At 39.4% G+C, this 23,905-nt stretch overlaps 1 long non-coding RNA gene across 1 annotated transcript; it reads left to right on the top strand.

Annotated features, from left to right (window-relative positions):
* Positions 1-8,040: 8,040 nt before the first annotated feature.
* LOC122659919 lies at positions 8,041-22,093 on the top strand. The gene is made up of 3 exons (XR_006332580.1): positions 8,041-8,215; positions 9,995-9,998; positions 22,083-22,093. It is a non-coding gene; the product is annotated as an uncharacterized LOC122659919 (long non-coding RNA).
* Positions 22,094-23,905: the final 1,812 nt, after the last annotated feature.

Here is a 23,905-nt window from a genome sequence, read left to right as displayed (position 1 = left end):
GAAAAGCGAAACCACGCACACGATCGATCACCACTTCTTCTTGTTAGCACAGTGAAAATGGGAGAATTAAAGACAATACAGACGATGGCACCGATCACACTTCTGCTAATTATCACACAGACTACTACTCACTACCATCGAAGACAGACAGAGAGAGAGAGAAGAGAAGGCCTGGAATATGGATGGAAGAGAAAACTTAAGGTGTATTTATTTTCTAGGAGGCTGCGGTGTTGAAGCTTCAGTAGGAGGATTGCTAGGATGAAAATAAAAAAGCAAAAGGAAGGGGGAAGGGAGGAGGGGTTAGCCACCGTAGAGGGGCCGTCGTGGACGAGAGAGAGAGATAAATTAATAAAAGTGGGTAGAGCTTCTTCATTCAATCCAAAGTTATCACTGTTTTTTTTTTTTTTTTTTTTTTTTCTTTATTCAATACAAAGTTGTCATTTTAAATAAACCTTTGGGACTTGGATCCTCTGTTTTTAATGGGTTTTGCTAATGTGGTGAGCAACTTAAACGACAGACACGGCATTAAGACTTCAATACCAGTTATCAATATATATATGGCCATGATCTCTGCGCTGTGGTGCATGGGGGAGCACGCTACGCTCAGAGACACATGGAGTGGGGCGGGACAGTCATTTCAACAATTCAGTTGGTGGGACGATCATTTCACTCACCCCATGAGTCTGGGGACAACTTGCGCCCCTAAATGCATACATATGTATATATATATATATATGATAAGAGATCGATGTCTGGTCGTATAGGGCTAGCCTGCACCAGCATGGGGTTAGTGGTGTCAAAATCGAGACTAAATCGGGTAAATTAGTGCAAATCGAACCGAAAATGGCATGTACCGGACCGCACATATGTCTTTATGGAAAAGTTTCAGATTGGAATATTACAATCCAGAAATTAAAAGCACCCGACACCGAAACCAAACCCAAAATTGAGCTAAAACCGAACTTTCCTTATTAGTTTGGTTTCGGATATGATTCACCATTCCCACACCAAAACTGACTCTAGTGTTTGTGTATGAGCATTGACTGTGGGATTTTTTAGTTAATTGGGGATTGATCGGTAATTTTGCATCATCTAGTGTCTAAGCGCAAGAACCACACGACCTGTTAGCATTCGTTTTCCCATGTAAGGCAAGAGATTGTTGCTTGGTCATATACACTACAATAAAAAGGGCTTATAACTGTGTTTTTTTCCTCAATAAAAAGTCAAAAAATCCGTAGCAATAGCCTATAGCTGCGGATTACCTGCAGTTTTCAATCTGCAGCTACAAGTGCCGTCGCTACTTCTGTAACTGCGGATATCCTACAACAGGAAAAGGGTACTCTATAGTTGCGGTTTTTTAGCTGCGGATTTTTTTGCAGCAAATCTATAACTGTGGATGTTTAGATGCGGACTTTTCCACAGCAAGTCTATAGCTACGGAATTTAGATGCAGACTTTTTCGTAGCAAGTCTATAGCTGCAGATTGTTTAGATGCGGATTTTTCCACAACAAATCTATAGCTGCGAACTTTTCCGCAGCAAGTCTAGAGCTGCAGATTTCTTAGATGTAGATTTTTCCACAACAAATCTATAGCTACGGATTTTTTGATGCAGATTATTCCACAACAAATCTATGGCTGCAAATTTGTAGATGCAAATGTTTTCCAGCAAATATAGTTGCAACTTTTTAGCTGCGTATATTTCCACTGCAAATCTATAACTATGGATATTTTGATGCGGATTTTTCCACAGTAAAGTTATAGATGCAGATATTTAGCTATGGATTTTCCTGTAGTAAATTTATAACTGCAGATTTTAGCCACTGAATTTTGTGGCTAAAAATTTGTGACTGCGATTTTCTAGTTGCAGATTGTTGTACACACACACACACGCCTATTTCTTGCATCCACATAATCCATTCATTACAAAATACATAACAACTATTTATCATCCCAAATACATATAAATGCATAAATCTTGTTTATCATCCCTATCACTTAAATTTAAAATACATCTAAAATTAAAATCATGTTCATCATCTGAATCATTAAATTCAAAATACCTGATAAATTAACAATCTTATCTTATAATACTCAACTCCAATAATTCATATTGTTTGCCCAAAAAAAAAAAATACTAGACTCGACTAGTAGTTGAATGTTCCTTGTTCGGATCTTGACTGGGTCTGTGCCTCCCAAGCTTTATACTATTAGGAAACTCTACAATTGTCTTATTACCTCTTTGATTGACTGAATTTTGACTTTGTTGGATATTTCCTGTAATCAATATTAATAAAATTAATAGTTAACAATCATTTAATAAATACGGATGACAAAATCATAAATTGTATATCAATTTACCTTGTTGAGATGAAGAAGCATTACGATTCGCTACAGAAGAGTGATTCTCTTGTAGTGTTTACTCATCGTGACCAGTATATATAGGCATTAAGTACCTAAAATATAGATAACAAATGATTATTCTCAAAGTAAATAACAGTTAAAAATAAAAGGGAAATTATCAGCGCCACCCCCTAACGTTTACCTATATTTTAAAGCACACCCACTGACTACAATAATATCAACTGTTACCCATTTTTGAACGGTTTAAACCTCTAAAATTCCTTTGGTCAAAATATCCTTTACACTAAAAGTCTAAAACATATAAATAATTAAACTACTGGCTTATCTTTTACCAACTTATAGAGAAGTAGTTGTCAAGGCGTCGCCTAAGCGAGCACCTTGGTCGCCTTGCATCTAGGTTCAACTAATCAAAATCTATCCAAGCCAACCTCATCCTTCAAACATAAACTCGTATTCTAAATTACACAAATGGTCATGCACTGGTCCAATCAATGGCTTCTACTCTCACCATATCTCCTTCCTTATTTATCATATTCAAAATACCATTGCAATTCAGTTTTAAAACATTGGAAACATATGTAATTGTGTTATCTATCATCTCAGAAAAGGAAAATTAATATTGACTTGATACTTAATTGAGGAATCAGTTAAACAGTCATGCAACTAGACCAAAAAGAAAAGAAAAAATACTGAAGTGTACTTAAAATGTTCTTTAGCAGACGCAGTCACAAGAAGGATCAAGAACTTGTTGGTGCAGCACAAGGAATGGAGCTATAGCACTGTTTTTTGCTATAGAATTGTTTCAATTCCATCTCTTTATTCCATTAAAAAACACAAATGGGCCATCCACTTCCCCAAAGCTTCTTCTCTGTATTAATCTTTTGGAAAAAGAATCAGCAGTCTAGCTATGCTTTCCCAGAGACAACAATCAAGTCAGAAGTAGGCAATAATAGTTTTCAAATGTGAGGTATCTCTAGAAAAAAATCCAAGTCCAAGTACAAACATCATCCGGTACAACAACAGAATAATTGTGTGCATTAGTTAGAAAATAGAAAGTTGATCTCAACTGGAAAAGAAATTAGCAATTGCAAAAGAAATTTGAGAAAGGTAAGCAATACCACTTAATAAAGACATTTCAAAGCACGTTAGTAATATCAGGAAAAAAAACAATTATGTTTAGGAGAATACTTGCTAGAGGAGATGGAACCAAAGTATCATACATTGAACAGTCAGCATGATTAACTTATGTTGAGATTTAAAAGAAACACAAATTATTTATTAACAAACCAAAAAGAAATCTAACAAGGGAAACAAACCAAAAGAAATTAAACTAAAAATGTCAAAGCATGCAGTTCAACAATGAAAAATTGATCTTTATTTAAAATTTTAACTGCATCATATCACGTGGATAACTATTTCAGTCTTGCTGGCTATAGTTCCTAATCTAATACTAAAATAAACAGAAAATTACTTGGACACCCCCTATATGGCCATTTTGCTTATGATTACCAACGTTTGAAACAATTATTCTCCTTCTTTCTTCTTTAACTTTTTCTTTTTCTTCTTCCTGCAACTACAGTTCAGCTGCAGAGGGAGGATCGAACCTTACCACTGTCACCATCAATGCATGATGGGTACATCGGGAGGGATTCTCGGTTGCTCACCCTCTTTGCTCTTCTTCTTTTTCTTCTCTTTTTTTTTTTTTTTTTTTAATCGGTGGAACCCTAGAGGGAGTAGGGGTGGAGTAATAATCTCAGTTCATCTCACAGCAATAATCCATTTATGCAGCAATAATCTCAGTCCATTTGTAGAGGTTAAAATTTTCAATTGGTGGAACCCAACAATCCATTTGTAACAGTCAATCGATGTACACCATTGCAGCAATAATCTCAAAATGCACAAAATCAAACTGCCATACTATCTTCAGCCTATGAACGGAAGGCTGGTTCCAAGATCTATAAAGCTGTGATAGCCCAAGTGGCAGAGGACATATCTCTGAAGGCTGACTCTATTTGCCATATGTTGGTGCATATGGAAGTAAGGGACAATGAAAGATTTTCACAACCAGATTCAAGGGTATTTGGGCGTTTCAGCTTGGTTCCATTCTCTCTCAAATTAAGGAGGAGGGAGGGGAAAGATTAAGACACCAGGTCAAAATAGACAATTAAATAAGGAAGCAAAGTAATTTCCATCACAAACCCATAATTGACCCTAACATGCTCAAAGAATCTGTTCCCTTGTTGCAAAAAATACCATCAATAAGAGAGAACGAAGAAGAGGAAGATTTAGGGAAAAGGGTTTGGATCGAGTCAAAACTGTTATGGCACATTGTTGGTCCAGCCATCTTCAGCCGTGTCTCCTTCTACTCCGTGAATGTCATTACCCAAGCTTTCGCTGGCCATCTTGGTGATCTCGAGCTCGCTTCCCTCTCCATCGCCAATAATGTCATTGTTGGCTTCAATTACGGTCTCTTGGTACTTAATCTTCCCTACTCTGCTACATTTTTTAATGTTTTAATTGAATGTTCATAACAATCTCTGTTCTGGGTTTTGTTTGTTTTTTTATGGATTTATTAGTTAGGAATGGCTAGTGCATTGGAAACACTATGTGGTCAGGCATTTGGAGCCAAGAAATTCCATATGTTGGGAATCTATATGTAGAGATATGGAATCTGTTTCTCTGTTCTGTTCTGCTTCTGCCCATGTACGTATTTGCTACTCCTGACTGTGTGCTTACCTATGGTGAACAAACGGGTCAAAACAAAGATAATTCTGGTATGTGCGTGTGTGTGATCTGTGTTTGGATGTTGAAGATCCATTGGTCTCCTCCTACACATGGTGGGTTTCCTATTTTGCTTATTTCTATGAAGTTATAAATAAAGAGGGGATCATCCCACCCCAAAACGATTTGAGAATCAATTAGCCTTAAGCTTGTCTAAGTTCATTGAGAGACAGAGCATGGTTCTGTGGGATTCAGAACTGCTCTACTTTGGGATGCAGTAGGGAAACCTTAGGATGCCAAGGCTGGAGTTGGTGAGATTCTTTCTCCACAGTTAGGGAGATGCTTAACATAATTACATATTCTTCTTTCTTCTTTTCAAGGTCGGTTTCTCTTACTCTCATTCATGCACATATCATTTGCTATTCTGTTTTGATATTCTGAGTATTATTTCTGTCCTCTAATTTTTGTAGAGTTCTACATAAGAGGTTCTAGTGTTGACGGTACCATCTTTCTCTCCCATGGATTTCACATATTGATGACAGTCCTTGCATACCCTTGTTTACTGTGGCAGCAGTGTTTCACATAGATTTCTAAATTTTTTGCTAGTTTCTATTTTTGAAACTCACTTACTAATTTACCTTCGTTAGTTACTAATTGCAATCTCAGTTTCTCATTTGGGGTTTCACTTGCTAGTCTATGATTTAGCCACTGTTTTCTTGACAAAGAAGTTCCTTTCAATTCCAGAAGCCGATGTCGAGAACACGGAGTGACAGAATTAGGGTTTTCAAAGAAGTTTAGTTCAAGAAGCTTTAATGAGATTCATCGCATAGGAATTCACTAACATCTACCGCGATGATGATAGCAACAATACATCCATACTCGGTCGTTTCAGTTTCCTGAGTCGTCTCTATGGCAGAGCCTCCCACGGCCAGGGAGGCAAGCAGAGATCGATGCCTGGTTCAAAGGCATCCTTTGGAAGTGTGGTGTCTCGTTCGGTGGCTGTAATTCCTCCTTCTATTCCTATCAAAAGTCCCTTAAACCATATGGGAACTCCTGCGGTTTTCTTTACAAGTGAAGAGATCTCTCTCTCTCTGAAATTCCTTTCTAGTTTTCTTTGGTGGCCAAGTGTGCTTATGGTCGGCCGTCGTTATTTGCGATCAAGACATTTTTGCAGAAAAACTTCCATCTTCAATCGGATGTGGTGGTTACAACCCTTGATCACAGGCACCTCCTGCTACAGTTTCTTAAAGTCTGGTTAAAAGAGCAGGTTTTTATTCAAGGATTCCTTTTCAGGTTCTATAAATGGACAAGGTAGTTTAAGGCTGGTTCAGAGTCTCCTGTGGTCCCCGTGTGGATCTCCTTCCCGAAGCTCCTGGTTAACCTCTTCCAAGGTAATTTTTTTGTCTCTATTGCTGGAACGGTGGGAAAGGTTTTAAGGGTCGATAGTGCAACATCGTGCTACACCCGCACAGTGGCAGCAAGGGCCTGTGTAGCGGTCGATATTCGATCGAAGTTGCCTGATCAGGTCTGGATAGGGTGTGGCGCCTCTGGTTTTTATCAGAAGGTGGAGTACGAGAGATTACCCTTGTTCTGCGAGGGCTGCTTGAAGCTTGGGCATAGTGTGGATCATTGCAGGAAGAAGAAGGGCCGTGGTGGTGCAGCGCATAGAACAAAGCTTTCTGCAGAGGGAGCGCTGGAAACACAGGTTGAGACTCACACAAATTCTCCTAGAGACTAATGGAGAAGGAATCCTTGGTTCAATCCAGAGGAGAGAATCTCGCAGTTGAAGCCGAGAATCCCTCTTTGGTAATGTCTCACCCATATCTGGATCTTTCCTTGCATGGAGAGATTCAAGGAACTGAGAGGAATCCTTTTTCCTATCAAACTGTGGGGAAAGATTTATTTATAAACAAATCCTATTTTATAGGAGAGTAGTGCTGCTGGGGTGGTTTCTTTGTTAACTCAAACTACTTTTTGGAGGATAGGGGTATTTTGGAATCAAATAATGAGGATTCTTTATTGGCAAGTGGAGTTCGTTTGGAAACTAATGGACTGGATTTGGAATATAATAAGGTGGCATTGGATTCGGGTTTGGTTTTGGATTCGGATGTTGGTTCAAAATTTAGCCGCCAACATGATATCCAAGCGTGGGAGGAACATGATAATGACGTGGAGCCAGGGCAGAAGGACTTGAACCAAGTATTTCCAAACCAGTCTCAACTAGCGAGCCCGGTTTGTTCAACGAGTTTAGTACCTCAAGAGTAGGATCGTTTAGAAGTGGTTCTTTCACCAACTTCTGTCACAAGCTACAATAATGGTAGAACTGCAGTTGTGGTTCACGCTACGATTGAGCAAGGTGATGAAGTAGGGGGTGAAGCTCCTTTCACAAAAGTATCGCGATGCCGGCAAGTTTGGGTTCGGAATATGGAGCAAGCGATTATCCCTAGATCTCGTCGTCTACGTCGCCAGACTGAAGCTGGTTTGGTCGCGGAAACCATAAAAGGCTCTCATAGCGAGGTTGAAAAGGAATTAGAAGTGGGTTGGCAAAAAGTTTCATCTCCCTTTTCACCAGAGGAGGAGGCTCTTTTGGCCCGTGTTGCTTTTGATCAGCTTGGTGTACATGTTGAGATTCCCCGTCGATCGAATAGGATAAGAACTCCCTCAAGGAGGCTCACAGATCCCCCGTAGTCTTATTATTTCTCTTGGCTGAGTGAGTGGCATGTTGCCCTCACCAATATGTTTTTTAGGACTGAATCCCCTGTTTAGGCTTTAGTTTTCTTTGCTTTTGTCTTTTTAGACTTGTTTATCCCATTTTCATTCTTCAATAAAATTTATTATTCTTGTCAAAAAAAAAAAAAAAAAAAAAACAAAAGCCACTGTTTTCCTAGAGTTACCAAATCTGAGTTCTGATTTTTTGAGCTTATCTTCTAATTGTTTCAGTTGCTGCATTCTCAGACTGGTTAGACGCTTGATGCAACAAGCAGAGGAAGACATAGTAAGATCACCAAGTTGTTATTTAAGTGAGGAAGAGGTAGCTCCTTGTGTTGTATTATAGGAGAAAGATATAGAGAATGAAGGGGTTTCTTTAGATTATTACTTCACTGCCTCTTGGAAGAACAACCCAGCTCAATTCGTTTGTAGGTAATGAAGATGTAACTCTCCTAGGAGCCAAAGCAGAGGTTGGGTGTAGTTCAATAACAATTGATCGTGAAAGACACAGAAAGACTTGGAAATGAAGATGAAACTCATGGGTTGACCTCTTTGGTTCATGTACGATGGTTGTTGGCATCTTCTTGTAATTTCCAATTGCTGTGCAGGTTAGAAAGTTTCAGATTTTTCCTTTCTTTAACTCTATCTGATTTCTGAGAAACCCCAACTAACCTGCAAGTAGGAAATCTGCCTTGGATGATTCACAAGCCACAACCCAAAGTCATCAATAATTTGGTTTGGGGTTGGGACCACTTTCATTAATAATTGTTAACCAAATCATCCAATAAAATCTGATCAATCAAATCATCTGGAGTTGTGATTTCTTTGGGCCTTGGTCTGTCCAACAGTGTTTTTATTAAAATGAAGGATGGAATGATCCCTAAAATCCAAATCTAATCAAACTATGCTTCCAAAGTGAGCTGTGTTTTGGTCATGAATCATGGATTTTGACAAACTAAATGCTAGTTCTCAGTCCACAAGAGACAGAACCAGACCTTAAATTTAATTTGTTTAGTGGGAAATCATACTTATAATAATTTTCTATAGAGACTGTTATACATGGAATTTTTTGTACCCCCTCCAAATACACCAACACATCACAAACTTAATTCTATTAAGGTTTATCTTGCTATTTCTTTTCTAATAGGAATTCATGGGCAGGGAGGATGAATGGGAACAATAGCTATCGACCCATAATCTGTGAAGTTTAATTATGCAGCTTAGTTTTTTGTATGCGATTCGGTGTGCTGAACTGGTCCATGGATGGTTAGAAAAAACTTAAAAGGGTTTGGATTGGCAGTGCTTGAAGTTGGGTCCAACAATAATGACCAATAAATTATAATAGACAACAAAAAAAACTCTGAAATAAAAGAAACTCTTAAGACTGAGATAACATAAGTTGTTTAATGTGTAACTTAAAATATTTATATACCTGTCCCTCTGGTTGTAATGGATCGCTTGCAAGATCTGCCATGTGAAATCCCGGATGTAGTTCTTGAACGGTTGATAATAGCTTACTGATTTGGGTTTCCATCACACCAACTTTACTTTGCAATAAAAGTACTTGTTCATTATCACCTCTCCTATCCTGCTCAGAGCTTGTCCTGATATCTCCAGAGTGACGAGAAGATGAAGAAGTTGTGATACCCAATCCTAACCCACGAACACGTCCTTGTCTATCTTCTCCCACCACTTGAGAAAAGAGATCACCATCCCAAGTATTACTCTTACCAGTGATTTGGGAGGTATTGGGTTGTGATTTTTTTTGCTTGATCTTTTCCTACAATTCACATACAAATATGTAAATCATATATATATTTACTGTGTTTCAAATAAATGTGAATATATTCTACCAAAAAATAAATAAATAAATGTGAATATATTTGAAAGGCATTATCAAAAATATAAAAAAATACAATAATATCTCGTGCAATGTCATCTACAGGACGTCCGTCACTATGTTCATGAGTAATTATATATAAGCCATCACGGTCTAGCTCCACCCCAGTTTCCATCAACTGTTGTAACATTACAAATATCATAATTTATAATTAATACAAAAATGGAAATGAATATATAAAATCATAATTTTTTAGTCGTAATCCTTTCAAGAATTACCTTCTCATGGCGAATTCTTGCAAAGCTTTTTTGACCTGCAGAGTGCAGTACACCTTGTTTCTTACGATTTGTCTTGTTTGTTGAGCTACGTTTCTATAAACAAAAACATCAAGTAATCAAAAGATTATTAAAAATAACATTAAGTAAGCTTTGAATTAGAGGCTAGAATCTTTCGTATAGCATCTAATCCCTTACACAGTTTGATGGGTATTGTGGAATGCAATAAATAGAAGGGTTCTTGAAGATATGAGAGAAGAGTCTCATGGTTATGCTTGGATGTTTGCCACCTATTGGTGGACAGAGCAAGTGAAGCAAACAAAGTTCAGAGTCATGAAACAAGAACCCACAAAGCAAAAATTTTGTGACTATCTATCACACCCATAGGAAATGCTTACACCAAGGATGATGCTGATTAGATTCTATTGTAGAAACATGCCAAGTGTCATATAAACATACATGATTAGCTAGTAAATGAAGGTTAATAAAGTCTTCCTTTTCAGAAAGTGCTATAAAACAGATTCCTTCATGCTATAAATAAATGTTCTGCAATGAGGGAAAAGTTGCAACAAAGCGATGGTATATGTATAGGAAAGATATAATCGCAAGTAGTAAAGAGTATTACCTTTCCTTCATCTGAGTACCAAAACTGCACAAGACCAACCCATTGGTTGGCATTCACGACATCTGGTACATTTCTAAAGAGCTCTTCTTGAGACTTGTTACTATCAAAATTACCGGCCTTTAAATCACTTTTCCAGTTTCTCCACTTTGAATTAATTGAGGTAAGAATCCATTTTGAACGATCTTTTTTTTTCAAGTCAAACTTAGACTGCATAGATTATAACATCATAATCATATTAGGTCCTTATTGCATAAAACTAATTTTCTTCTTAGCAAAAGTAATATAATCATTTGTTAAAAGGGTTTTAATATTTTAATACCTGCATAGACTCCAGCATGTATTCTTTATAAATTTTTGGCATTTTTCTTTAATCATTGTAACTTAACTTTAAAAAAAAAAAAAAAAAAACCTAAAATCGATCTTAACCGTTAAACCAATCTTATAATATTAACCGTTAGATAAAATAAAAAATTAAAATCTTCCCACTTACCAAAACCAATTAACCAAACCCTCGTCTTCTTGGCGGACCAGGATCCTCTACAATACCGGCAGGGGCGGCAGTGCACATCCGATGACACAGCAGAGGCCAGGTGGCACACATGGCACACATGACCTCTGCTCTACCGTCGGATGTGCAGTGCCGCCCCGCCGGTATTGTAGAGGATTTTTATCTCCAACGGAAAACGAAAGCTCCAACGGCTGCTTCTCAGTTCTCACTCTCCACATTCCTCTCTGTCTCTTCTTCCTCTTCTTGCGCTCTTCAGGCCATCGATTGCAGCGTGCTTCTTGCGTTCTTCAGGCCGGAGATTGCAGCGTTACTTCTTGCTTTCTTCAGGCCAACAACTACAACGGTGCACTTGCAGTGGTGGATTACTTAAGGTATTTATGACAATGTTTTATGTATCATTGTACACCTGCTAGATAGGTGATTATGTTTATTATATTGGAATTTGATCTTCATATTTGTTTTCCCTTTCACAAGAGAAGAGATTCTGCATATTAATGAAGGATCCTTTCATGTTCAGAAGACTAATATTAATCATCTTCCAGTTGAACAAGATAAAATTTGGATGGAATAGTCTCGAGACTTTTCGGATCTGTAGTTGCTCGTTAGATCCCCCTTGTTTTTCCTCCTTTTCTTGTGCTTCCTTCAGCTATCACTGTAAAGCAGAAGTTTGCTTTGAATTTGCAAAGAAACAGAGTTTGTACACATTAATAAAGAATAAGTTTATTTATCTACTGGTCGAATAATCTCAAAACAGAATATTGTAGGCTCAGACTCATGGGTAACTTCTGATATATGTTCTGTTGCTATGTCTTTCTTCATTTGCGTGGTTGGGGGTATGAGTGTACTGTTGTAATGAAGTGTGAATCTAGGCAGATCTGAACTACGGACTTTTCACTAAAGGCTGAAGCCTTGGGTGTTTATTTTCTTAGCATTTAACAAATTCCATTTATCATAATTTATGGGCTTAAACATCCTCCCATTGCTTAGTACTATTTCGGTGAAATTGAAACAGGGCTGAGCTCTAAAGTCGCGCAATTGATCTTACAAAACAGAGTTACGGAGCCTTTTTTTCTGCTTTCTATTCAGTTTGTGACGCTTGGAATTGTTCTTGAAGGACTCCATGGATTCCCTTGATTTATATTTCTAGACTCAATTACTTATCTTTGCCTACTGTGTATTTGACATAGAGGGTTACAGTCATTCATTTTAACTTACGCTACATTTTCTTTTTCCTTTTTTATACTTACACTACATGATTAGATAGCCTTTCTTTTCCCCTAACTTTTTTTGCATGGTCTGCTGATAGACATTGTTCTTGAAGGACTCCATGGATTCACTTGACCCACTATGTCTTTCCATATTAAATTACTTACCTTTTGTCTACGATTTCAACTGTCCATATCATTTGATATCTGTTTATATGATTACTTGCAAATTTTCATTTGATCCTGTTGCGTCAAGAAATCGTCGAGCGGTCCTGCGAGTGCCGTCACCTGCAAGTGGACCAAGGGGTCAACAGAGAGAACCGGTGTGGTTCCGGCCTAGGGCTCTCCGATGCCAAAGTTAGATCTCCTGGCACAAATAGATGAATAGTGATTATTCAGTATGAGTTTTGATGTCCCCTGATGGGGTTGTGTACCTTACCTTTTATAGTAGTGTATGGCGGTGTGGAGAGTCCCAGTTTGATGGCGATTGTGCCGTTGAGTGGATAGAGGCCTTGGGTAACGGGGCTCTATCCTGATTGATCATCTCCCCGCAGGAGGGAGTGTCCTAGTGGTATCAAGATCCTTGTTGGATAGATACCCGCGTGTGGTGATAACGTCATTGGTGCTTGAATCCGTCTGGGTGATGTGACTTCTAAGCGGTGGCCTAGAGTCCTGGTGGTGACATGAGTCTGTAGCGATACGATCGGGTCATAGGTGAGTAGCCCCCACCTCACGTCTGTGCCCACGATGCTGTGCCTGGGTGCAGGCCGTGCCTGGGCGAGAGGCCGCGCCTGGGTGTGGCCATGCCTTGGTGAGGCCGCGCCTGGGTGAGAGGCCGCCTGGGTGTGGCCGCGCCTAGGTGAGGCCGCGCCCCAGTGGTGGCCGCGCCTGGGTGAGGCCGCGCCTGGGTGCTGGGACCCCGGTTCGTTCCCCTTGGTTCTGGAGCGGGTCACCCTGTGACACGTGGCGGCCGTTGATTGGTCCGGTGAATATTGGATGTATCAGATCCACCCTCTCTTATTTTGACTATAATTCCATTTGCACTTCAAGCATACCTTTTGCCTATATGCCTATAATCTTTAATCCTTTGTTCTTGAGTTAATTGATAGTTCATGGCTTTGCTTCATGTTCTCTTTTTTATTTATTTGTATTATGGAATGTTTGTTTTTTATATTTGTTTGTTTATTAGGACACTAAGGGAAAATGGTTAAACAAAAAGATCAATTATGGAAGTATGTAGAAGATTTAAAAGGGTGTTTCAAATGTAAATTTTGTAACAAGGAGTATGCAGGTGGTATTTCAAGAGTGAAATATCATTTAGCTAGCTTGAAGGGAAATGATGTTGGGATATGTAGCAATGTGTCTGATGATGTCCATACTGAGGCACTCCGTGCATTATGTAATAAGAAAGCTAAGACTGGGGAAAGTTCCACTGCATGTAATGTTGGAACTTCACAAAGCCCCCTAGATAGTAGAGAACATATAGGTCAGTCTTCAAGTCTTCAACAACCAAGTGTAGATGGAATGTTTAAACAAAAAAGCAAGGATGAAGTTGATGATGATTTGGCTCGTTTCTTTTTGAATAACATTTCCTTTAATGTTATTCAAACTCCTAGTTTCATTCAGATGATACGTTCTGCTTTGTTATGGTCCAAGTTATGCCATACCTAGTTATTCTACTTTGAGGACCAAATTGGTGCAAAGGGCGAGGAAGGATATTGAAGGATATGTTGCTTCAGTTAAGGAGTCATGGTCTACTACAGGATGCACTATTATGTCTAACATATGGACTGATATGAAAGAGTATTCCTTCATTAATGTTATTGCATATTCACCCAAGGGGACTGTTTTCCTCAACTCTTTTGAATGCTTTGACTCTTCTAAGACTGGACTATTTCTTAGAGATATACTTGAGCCTATAATAGAGGAAATTGGAGTAGAGAAAGTTGTTCAACTTATCTCAAATAACGCTTCCAACTATGGGGTTGCAATCTCTTTGATTATGGAGAAATATCCTCACATTCATAGGGTAAGGTGTGCAGCCCATGGAGTGCAATTACTATTGAAGGACATTGATGCACAAATTTCATGGGTAAAAGAAGTATTTGACAAGGTAAAGTTGGTTGTTGATTTTATGTACAAGCATGGGACTATTTTAGCCTTAATGAGGGAATGCATAGGAGGCAAAGAATTGAAAAAACCTTGCAAGACCAGATTTGCCTCTAATTTTTTGATGCTTAAATCTATTCTTGATGTTGAGGATTTGTTGAGAGTTATGGTTGCATCAGCAGAATGGAGGATCAACAGGCGCTGCAGGTCTGATTTGGGTGCAATGGTAACTCAAATAATTCAGAGTACAGAGTTTTGGTTGCATGGAAAAGATGTGTTGTCCATTTTAGAACCTCTTATCATAGTCCTTCACCTAGTTGATGGTGATGGAGCTACAAGTCCATTTTTGTATGAGGCTATGGAAAGGGCAAGGAATACCATCATAGATTGTTGCAACAGAGATTCATCAAAGTACAAGAGGTTATTGCAATTTTTTGACAATAGAAAAGAGGCAAACATAATTCATTCTGTGCACGTGATGGTAGCTTTTTTGAATTCTTTCTTTATTTATGATGAAAAAATTTCATACTACCAAAATGATGTGCAACAAGCAATGATCTATATAACAAAGACTATGGTTTCTCCAGATGACAAGAGACAATTTGCAAATGAGTTCAGAAATTATTATGAGAAAGAAGAAAAGCTATTTCATGAACTCTCTTTATTAATGGTTGATTGCCATCCACGCAAGTAAAAAAAAATTTGATAATTTTTGTTATATTATTATTTTATTTCTTCTTTATTTTTATAAATTTGATAATGAATTTGTTCTTTATTATTTCCTTACATACTTTTATGTTTATAGGTTCATGGTGGACTATGCATGAAAGTTGTATTCCCCTTGCTTCAAAAGATAGTTATTCGCATTTTGAGTCAATCTTGTAGTTCATCATCATGTGAGAGAAACTGGAGTGCTTTTGAAGCTGTGCAAACCAAAAAGAGAAAATAACAAGCTCTCTCCTGAGATGTTGCAAGATTTGGTTTATGTACGGATGAATAACCTTATGAAACTCAAATAAAAGGAAATTGAGAAATTCATCAAGGACTCAATTGTGTTAGATAAACTTCTTGAGATTCCAATTAATGAAGATGATGATAGAGTTGGACTTGAAGATGAGGGGGATACAATGGTGGAAGATGATCAGACATGGCTTGATAGAGGGTTTGGACTTGGATCTACATTTAATTCTAATGAACCTTATACTCCAATCTATAGTGGCAACTTAAGTCAGCTGCGTACTATTGTCACTCCTTTCACATATGATTCAGAGACATAAGCACTAACAGATTGAGGACCAATTGATGTTTTGTTTTCTTTATGACATGAACTATGATTTATGGATTGCATAGGATAATTTGATGGATGATCTATACATTTTATTGTAATAGATATATTGTGAGATTTTCATGGTTCTATAACACATAATGTGTTATTTTTGTCTTTGATGTTTTGATTTATTTGATAGAGTATCTGTTAGACTTTGATTATGATATACTTTGTCATATTTATTGTTTCATTCCATTAAGGAATTTTTTGTTCAAATTGATCCACAGTTTTCAGGAAACTATTCAATGACCTTTGTTGGTTATATTTTTTCATATTGTTATTTTTTGGACTTTAACAGGGATATAAGCAATATTCATTTCAATCATCCCTTTTTAAATCCCTACAATAAAGAATGTAATGACTCTAGGCTTGTTAACTAATCAAACTATATATTTAGGCACATCAGTGAATGCTATTATTGTGTTTTTTAGGTATACATGTCTATTGCATAGTGAATATATGCCCATATTTTTGCTCCCAGATTTTTACAGAGCAACAGTATTATACACGTATTAAACACGTATCGTATTATTGCCGTAGCGTTTTATTGCGCCGGATTTTTTGAAAAGTATTATTGTCGTACAGTCCATTTGACTGCCGTATGTATCCGTTCTCGTATTGTTGCCATTCCCAAACTTACTGACTATGATTACGACCCTCGTCATGTCATCTCATAAAAGAAGCTAGTTTCAATGACATAAATAATCTCTGCAGTCTTTGTTTCAATGGATAATAACGTAAGACCTTAGCTGCTTTTTTCTTTTTATTAGGTGAAATTGTTGCATCATCGTCCTTATCATTATCATTTCTTTGCCATCTAGAAGCACCACATGTCAAATAGGAATCTTCCTTCATTTTCTCCTTCTAATACGACATACAGTTGTTTGGGCAGGCATCAATTTTTTCACACCCAAGACCCAATTTGCCCAAGTACTTCTTTGTTTGATAAAGGCTTGTTTCAATAATTCTAGCAACATTGTAAAGAATTTTCCACTCCATCCATTAAGACATTTTAAATGAAATAAATGCACGATGAAAGACAACTTGCTAAATGTCTTGCAGTCTGGATATAATTCTTGATCAGCATCTTTGACAAAATTATAAAATGTTTGCGCTTCTACATTTGGCTCATGTCTAGGTTGTTCACTTGAAGGACTATCCCCACCTACAGGTTGTCCTTCCCTATGTGCTCCAAACAAATCATGTAGCAATCCATGCCCATGCATGTCATACAACAATTGTGGGTCTTGTTGTACATGACTTTCAGTAGGGAGCGAAGATGTGAATCTCATTTTTCCATGACAAAACCAACGTGTATAACCAACAAAAAATCCATTACAAACCAAATGTTCGTAGACTTCTCCCCGATTCCTCCAATATGCATTAACACAATTAACACAAGGGCATGAAATCTTTCCATCACAAGACACTTCCATAAAAGCACAATTGAGAAATTGATCAACCCCTTCCAAGTATTCCTTGGGAACCCTAATTGTATACATCCAACTCCTATCCATTGCCATGACTCTCAATTGAAGAAGATTAATAAGGATTTAAGCAAATCTCTGTTAATTAAATAAATAGCAAGAAGCATGATCAGAACTGGAAGGAAAAATTAAACTGAACTATAAATTGGGGGTTCTTTAAGAAGTCAAAAATCTACCAAGAAATTGAATTAAAGTTTAAATAACAGATGTCACAATCTAAACCACCCCCTGGGAGGATTAAGTAGGTAACTTGAATTGCACTGTAGCAATCCACCAAATCCCAAGGATCTAGAAGCAGTTAATCCAAACACAGAGCGCTGCGAAAAGCTATAATTACATTAAACATTTAAAAAGGAAAGACAAAGCAAGGAAAAATATATACATCACAATGATTTGTTTATTCTCTCTCTCACTCCCAAAACACAAGCAGCTCGTAACTATATTAGATATAACTTTATACAAAAGAATATAAACATGGCAAGGTAACCCGAGCCCCAAAAGCAAGGCTGTACAAAAGGTGGGATCTCCAACAAAACAAAAGGAGTCCCAAGATCAAAACAGAGTCAGCAGCACCCCTCACAGGTCATCCTCAACTACCACAAAAAATACTCGTACCAGCGGTATGACCTTTGTCCGGGTCCATACCAATATCATCATAACCACCATAGCTTGCCTCTGGGAGATAAGCCTCCCCACCATAGTAACATCCACCTGTAGGATCATCTAACAAAAACATATATAATAGAGTGTGAGCTCCACCAAGCCCGTAAATGAAATATAACTATGCATGCACGTGCAATCACAATCATATGAGTCCTACATGAGGTGCAGTTCATTTTAATTATTAGTCACCTAACATCACAACTAAGGCGAGTTAGTGCTACTACAATCCCCAATACATGTATCCTTAGTGCGGGTTTTTAACCCCTTCCCGCGATACACCCATTGAGTTGTCAAAGAGGACCCGATCAGCTCCCGCATCACTCACCAAGGTCAGCCCGACCAGCCCTCTGGGATTAACCTGTGAAGCATCCATCCTTTCTTTCACATATCACATTTCTTTTCTCTGGCTTATAGCCCATAACATCTCTTTTCTTTTCTTTTCTTTTCTCTTTCATATTGTCACTCTCACAAGCATCCAACACCTTAACCCTTGTTGGCAAGGGTGCGTGGCACGAGTGATGAACTCTAGCCCAATGCATCTATATGACATAGTATGAGTCGGGAGGTGTCAACCGTATCCCATTTTACGGGCTACCACAGGCCTCATTTCCAAGTCAGCTATAACATCTAGTCTAGCAATTCACATACAACATTCAATGTCCAATCACAGAAGTCACCAGACAAGCATTCTTTATTCAATAGAATTCACAGTAATTGAATTAAGTGAACAGTATAATAGAATCATTATAATTTGTGTTGACATATTAGTCGTGTCACATTTACATACACGGTGTATTTTCACTCATCTTATTCTGGTCCTACTGGTTTGATTGTCGGTTTTGTTTCGGTTGGTGTTTGACTATGCACCTTGAGCACGGGATCAACACCTAATTTGTTGGATCATAAATGTGTGTCAATTAATATTTCAAATTACATTAATATCCTAGTGTTGGTCTAGGCTTACTGGTCTAACTCTGTGTTTATACTGATGTTATTTGGAATTCTCTGGGTCTTGTATTGGGCTTTCGGGTCTATCTCCCGATGCTTCATCCAGAGATGTGGAATTTATCTGACTTGGTACCTTGACAGCATAGTCAGCTAATACATGGCCCAACAGTCAGACAAACCAGCACCTAGGTCAGCAATTCAGCTGAATCCATTCCTAGGCATGGTTACCTGGCCCTGTGGGGCCCACTTGTGTACCTAGTGTATGGAGGACATAAATCATAGGTGGAGAGGGGTATTTTGGTCATTTATCACCTCAGCACACAGTCCATAGGTCACTGGTGAAGGTCCAAAAAGTAAGGACACAAAATAAGCCCAAAATATATCTCTGGGCGTTTCACTGGGTGATTGGGCCAATCGCCTAATGCATCGCCCAGAACCTGTTTAAGACGACTTTGAGCAGTTTTTCTTAGATTATGCAGCAGGGGCTGCCATGGCATAGATTATGGAGGCATGAGGGATGGTCATATACCATAATTGGAGTATAATCCACTGGTCACAATGGCTTTGGGTTTGGTTTTTCCATTTGGAAGCCAGGAGCTGTTCTGACAACATAGAGAGCAGCTGTCTAGGCTGAACTCAAGCTCAAGGATTCGGTTTGGGCTACATGCAAGGCCTGTTCTCCGTATACATCCATGGTAGAACACTGATCCTATTCTAAGGTAAGCAAGGATCAGCTTGCATGCAAAGATCCATGCCTAGACTGCCTATTCTGGGTGCAACTGTGCTGAGCAGTCAGGCATAGAGATTATCTTCAGTCTCAGCAGTAAAACTTGCTATGATATGATTAGATCTTACATGCAATGGCTTTGCATGTTAGATCTGATGCATCCCAAGACAACCCCATGGTGTTCTGAGCATTACTAGCCAGAGACACCACCAACAGAACAGAGATCAGAGAACAGCCATAGAAAACCGCAGTACACAAAGGTTATGATCATTACCTAGAGCCTGTGTGAGGCTGGATCAGTGCTCTGAAGCAGCACTAGTCTTCCTTCTCCTTCTCTCTTCCTTTCCTTCTCTTCCTCCTCCTTTTCCTTCTCTTTCTCTACAGCAACCAAAAACGAAATAGGGAGCTGCCCCTCCTATTTATAGGATTGGCCCTACCAAGGCCTGTTTGGCCATAGGCTCCCCTCTCCAAAAATGCATTTTTAACTACATTCTGAGTCATTCTGGCTGCACTGATGAGGTCCACATGGCTCCAGGGGTGGGTAATGGTTCCTAAAATTCTCATCTACCCCTAAAGGGTGTTCATGGTCTATCTAAAACACTCATTTCAGCCACCCTGGGCGATTCTCTAGGCCTTTGGGCCAATCGCCCAGTGCGTCGCCCAGAGAATGCAACGTTGTTGTATAGGCCTTAGGCTTGCACAGGTGTTTAGCCTATGGCTTGGGCATTGCACCAACACCTCATCCAGGGTCTGACACACATCTGAACAGGTGTGGGCCCCATAAATATGGATAGGAGACAGAGTACCTGGGGTTGATGCAGTATATCATGCTGTGGGTCCCACTCTGTTGAGGACTTCGTAAGGACCAATATATCTTGGGCTTAGTTTGACCCTCTTGTTGAAGCATAGTAATCCCTTCGTTGGAGATACTCGAAGGAATAGCTTCTCTCCAACTCCAAATTCAATATTCTTCCTCCGATTATCGGCATAACTTTTCTATCTTAATTGGTCTGCTTTAATCTTTTCTTTGATTATATCCACCTTCTTGTAGGTTACCTGGATCATTTCAGGTCCACGATACTTCCGTTCTCTGACTTCGTCCCAATACAATGGTGTATGGCACTTCCGATCATATAAGGCTTCATACAGTGCCATGCCAATAGAGGAGTGGTAGCTGTTGTTATATGAAAATTCCACTAAGGGTATGTGGGCATCCCAACTATCCTTCATTTCTAGTATACAGGCTCTGAGCATGTCCTCCAGAGTCTGAATGGTTCTTCGGACTGTCCATCCGTCTGAGGATGGAAAGCTGTGCTGAGATTTAGTTGAGATCTCAGTGCCTGTTGCAGACACTTTCAAAATCTTGAGGTGAATCGGGGGTCCTTGTCGGACATGATGCTAACAGGCACACCATGCAGGTGGACTACATTTTCAATGTATAGTTGGGTGAGCTTGTCAATCGAATAGTTTATCCTGATTCGAATAAAGTAAGCCACTTTCGTCAGTCCGTCCATAATCACCCAGATTGCATTCATTCCTTTCCTGGTGTTGGGTAGATTGGTCACAAAATCCATGGTAATTTTTCCCATTTCCACTCGGGAATAGGGAGTAGCTGCAATAATCCATGCGGTCTGTGTCTTTTAACCTTTATTTACTGATAGGTGAGGCATTCGGTCACGTATATAGCTACAGTGTGCTTCATTCCAATCCATCAGTAATACTTCTTGAGATCCTTGTAAATTTTTATGCTTCCAGGGTGGATTAAATAGGGTGAATTATGTGCCTCCCTAAGAATTCGGTCCTGCACATTATAGTCACCAGGCATGCACAATCTGTCTCTAAATTTCAATGCCTTATCATGGGCCAATGAGAAGTCTGGATCCCTGTGAAATCCATGCTTCACTTCCCAGATTATCTTGACTAGTTCGGGGTCTTTGGGCTGCTTTTCAATTATCTCTTCCTGGATCGATGGCTGTATATCCATAGCTGCTAGTTGCATAGTCGTTCCTTCGATTATAAGTTCTATATCAAACTTTTGAGCTTCTTCTATCAGTTGTTCGCTAACAACCAAGGAAGTGACTGATGTGGTTTGGGATTTCCCGCTTAATGCATCCGCCACTACATTGGCCTTGCCAGGTTGGTATTGAATCTCACAGTCAATCCTTCACCAATTCTAACCGCTGTCTCTATCTCATATTCAACTCCTTCTGGGTGAAGAAATACTTCAGACTCTTGTGGTCGTTGAAGATCTCACTCTTTTCACCATAGAGATAATGTCGCCAAATTTTCAACGCGAAAACCATTGTAGCCAACTCTAGGTCATGAGTGGGGTAGTTCTGTTTGTGTTCCTTCAACTACCTTAAGGCATAGGTGACCACTTTACCTTTCTGCATCAATACACCATCCAATCCAGTTTGGGATGTGTCGGTGTATACCACCACTCCTCCAGTGCAATCTGAAATAGTCAATACTGACGCCGTCACCAATCAATTCCTTAACTCTTGGAAGCTTTTCTCGCAAGAGTCATTCCACTCAAACTTTGCACCCTTCTTTGTTAGCTTTTTCATGGTTGCCGAGATGCGTGAGAAAAATTCTCAATAAACCGCCGGTAGTACCCGGCTAAACCTAAGAAGCTTTGGATCTTAGTGGCATTCTTCGGAGTCTCTTACTCGAGAACCACCTTCACCTTATCTGGGTCTACCTTGATGGCATCTTTGGTGATGATATGTCCCAAGAATCCAATCTGGTGGAGCCAGAATTTGCACTTGCTGAATTTGGCGAACAGCTAGTGCTCCCACAATCGCTGCAACATGAACGTAAGGTGTTGAGCATGCTCCTGTTCACTTTTAGAGTATAACAGAATGTCATCGATGAATACAATGACGAACTTGTCCAACACATCATTGAACACTCTATTCATCATGTCTATGAACTCTGCCAGGGTGTTGGTTAACCCGAACAACAGTACTAAAAATTCATAATGTCCGTATAGAGTTCTAAATGCCGTCTTATAAATATCGCCACTCTTGATCTTCAATTGGTGGTATCCGGACCTAAGATCAATCTTGGAGAAGACTCTTGCTCCCTGCAGCTGATCAAATAGGTCATCATTGCATGGCAACGGGTATCGATTCTTGATCGTAAGTTTATTCAACTCTCGATAATCGATGCACAGTCGCATGCTGCCATCCTTCTTCTTCACGAATAGCACTGGTGCTCCCCAAGGAAACACACTTTTTCGTATGAATCCCTTCTTCAGCAGATCTTGTAATTGGACCTATAATTCTTTTAATTCTATAGGTGCCATTCGATATGGTGCCTTGGATACCGGTGCTGCACTAGGAATCAAGTCTATCACGAATTACGTCTCATGATCAGGCAGTAGCTGGGTCAGATCTTCTGGAAATATGTTGGGAAATTCTCTAATGACATCAAGTTCTTCCAATGGGTTTATCTTTACCTCGGTATCCATTACCGTGGCCAAATAGCCCTGACATCCTTCATTCAATAACTTTTGTGAAAACCGAGCCATCATCCAACTTGAATGTGATCTTCTTCTCTGCACACATGACATTTGCTCCATAGGCAGATAGCTAATCCATGCCTAGTATCATGTCAAAGTCCTTCATATCGAACTTAATCAGATGGGCGGTTAAGTTCTTCCCGTAAATTTCCACCAAACAGGGGTCGTACACTTCCTTCAGGCTCACGACACTGCCGGTCGGTGTACTAACTACTAAATCGTGCCCGATGGCCCTTGGTTGAATGATCATCCTACTCACAAAAGTGTTGGAAACAAAAGAGTGGGATGCACCCGACTCGAATAACACTCGTACGAGCGCGGATGAGACAATCAGGGTACCTAGGGTTTGTGTAAAATAAGGATGCAATTAAGTTTTCTTGCATCCACAGATTACTTATTACAATTTAGTAGTGTTAGGTGGACTTACCTGTAATCACGTCGGGATTTGCCTCCGCTTCTTCGTTGGTCAGTGTGAACACTTTTCCTAGAGTTCGATTGTCCTATGGCTGGAAGGGTCGAGCGTGGGACTGGATTGGTGAGTATGTGTTGTATCCGCGGTGCATGCATTCCCTGGCCATATGTCCTGCCTTGTGGCACACGTAACATCTGTTGGACAACATGACCGGTGATGAGGCCTAGCTTGCTTGGTTCATTGCAGGTCGGGCTGGCAAAGCTGCAATTGTCGCTTGGCTTGCAGTTGGTTGGGCAGGCTGGTTGTAAGTGGGGAAAAAAGGGTTCTAGCCCACATCTGGCGGACGATACTGAGTTGGGCTGGGGCTCGAACTAGTTCCTCGAAAAACCTTATTCGGGCATCCGAAATTCTGATAGCCCCCTCTTGCCCAAACCAGGTGACGTTGTAGCTTTCTCTTTCTTCTTT

The sequence above is a fragment of the Telopea speciosissima genome, chromosome 4, assembly GCF_018873765.1.
Source record: "Telopea speciosissima isolate NSW1024214 ecotype Mountain lineage chromosome 4, Tspe_v1, whole genome shotgun sequence".
In the NCBI taxonomy this organism is placed as follows: domain Eukaryota; kingdom Viridiplantae; phylum Streptophyta; class Magnoliopsida; order Proteales; family Proteaceae; genus Telopea; species Telopea speciosissima.
This window is presented reverse-complemented; position numbering and strand designations above follow the sequence as displayed.